The 1,897-nt window shown below is 37.6% G+C and overlaps 1 non-coding gene across 1 annotated transcript; it reads right to left on the bottom strand.

The window, feature by feature from the left end:
• Positions 1 to 470: 470 nt before the first annotated feature.
• Positions 471 to 544, bottom strand: TRNAN-AUU (transfer RNA asparagine (anticodon AUU)). The gene has a single exon. It is a non-coding gene; the product is annotated as a tRNA-Asn (tRNA).
• Positions 545 to 1,897: the final 1,353 nt, after the last annotated feature.

The raw sequence follows: 1,897 nt of genomic DNA, 5'->3' as shown, positions 1-1,897 counted from the left end.
CCAATTCATGACTGTGATAATGATTCATTTAACTCTCAAATTAAATGGTTAGCTATTTATTGGTTTCACCTTGAACCAACTTATTAAGTGTAACAGCCTAGATCCGTCCCTAGCATATATTGCCCTCTTTGGACTTTCTCTCTCGGGCTTCCTCTCAAGATTTTTAAAACGCGTCTGTTAGGGATCAGTTTTCACATGATAAAGGGTGTTTCGTTCTCCTCCCCAATCAATATGGGATCTCGCAACTCTTCCTTCAGTCTCAATGTGGGTGCAATGGACGATCAGTCAAACTTAACTCATTCACATACATGGCGAAACAAAAAAATTAGAGGTTTTAATCATCTTACCTACGAAGCCATTGATAGAGTCGATGAAGAAAGAATCCCAACTAATGACGTAACGGAAGCCGAGTTCAATTCTCCTCTTTCAGATTGCATGTAACTGAGATCTATGAAAAGAGTCTTTGATATCGCTAGAAGGAGGGCTTGAACATCCGACCTTGTGGTTAATAGCCACACGCTCTAACCAACTGAGCTATTACAACTAATTATTCATTGCATTTTGAATTAATTAATTTAAAATTTATTTATTTTTGTTTAGGATTATTAATTCAAGGTCTAAAGCAGCATTGGTAAGCTTCAATGAGACACCGAGATTTGAAAGTGAAAGATGATGCTGGGATGACAATTGCAAAACATGGTTCGATAAGAAGAAAAATGAGTAGAGGCAAGTTCATGGTACAAGAAGTGGAAGGAAGAACAACAGCTCAGGTGGAGATGGTGGTTGATTTTCGTAATTCAAGTCCACGTAAGTAGAGACCGGGTTGAGGGCCTTGCAAAGTTGATCTTGTCAAAGGCATGTCGAGGCAATTTACGACGTATTCGTGCTACATAGGATGTTCTCACCTTCAACATAATATAATAAGGCAGAAGTGTTGAAAATTGTTAGCATCTAACATTAGCTCATTAAAGGAAAGATCATGAGTATATTTGAGAAACACTATTTAAAAAAAAAAAAAAAAAAAAAAAAAAAAAAAAAAAAGACCAAAAGAAAGTCCAAAGAGCTGATACTCAAAATGAATAATATCATATCATTGTGGAGGTGGATTGTTCCTATCGAGAAGTTCAAGAACCGAAGAGAAGTATGGTTAAAAAATGGTTTAATTGTTTGAGGTTGAGTTGGAAAAATATTACTATAAGATTCTCTAATTTCCTCGTCGACATTGACATTGGTTGCCCCTTCGGCCGTGGTTCTTAGAGCTTAATGCTATGTGGCATAGGATTATTATGTGTATGCATACTATATATCTAGTAATCTCCAAGTATATGGCAGAACAAATCCAGTCATATTATATATTGAACATCCATAGTGAAGCAACGAATCCTATAGGTGCAAAGCGTTGGATGAAAGTCCCACGTCCCCTAATTTAGGGAGTGATCATGAGTTTATTATCAAGGAATACTATCTCCATTGGTTTGAGGCCTCTTGGGGAAGTCCAAAGTAAAACCATGAGAGCTTATGCTCAAAGTGGACAATATCATACCATTCTGGAGAGTCGTGTTCATTCTAACATAGTATCAGAGTCATGCCTTAAACTTAGATATGTCAATAGAATCCTCAAATGTCGAACAAAGGACTGCAAAAGAAAAAGAAGTCGAGGTTCGATTAAGGGGAGGCGTACTTTGTTCGAGGGGAGGTGTTGAATAAAAGTCTCACATCGGCTAATTTAGGGAATGATCCTGTGTTTATAATCAAGGAATACTATCTTCATTGGTTTGAGGCCTTTTGGGGAAGCCCAAAGAAAAACCATGAGAGCTTATGCTCAAAGTGGACAATATCATACCATTGTGGAGAGTTGTGTTCATCCAACACAAAGCATGTCTCGAAGGACAAGCGC

This window comes from Cucurbita pepo, chromosome 2 (genome assembly GCF_057944985.1).
Source record: "Cucurbita pepo subsp. pepo isolate OVF chromosome 2, ASM5794498v1, whole genome shotgun sequence".
Taxonomy (NCBI): domain Eukaryota; kingdom Viridiplantae; phylum Streptophyta; class Magnoliopsida; order Cucurbitales; family Cucurbitaceae; genus Cucurbita; species Cucurbita pepo.
The sequence above is the reverse complement of the archived record's forward strand: the minus strand, read 5'-3'. Positions and strand labels throughout refer to the sequence as shown.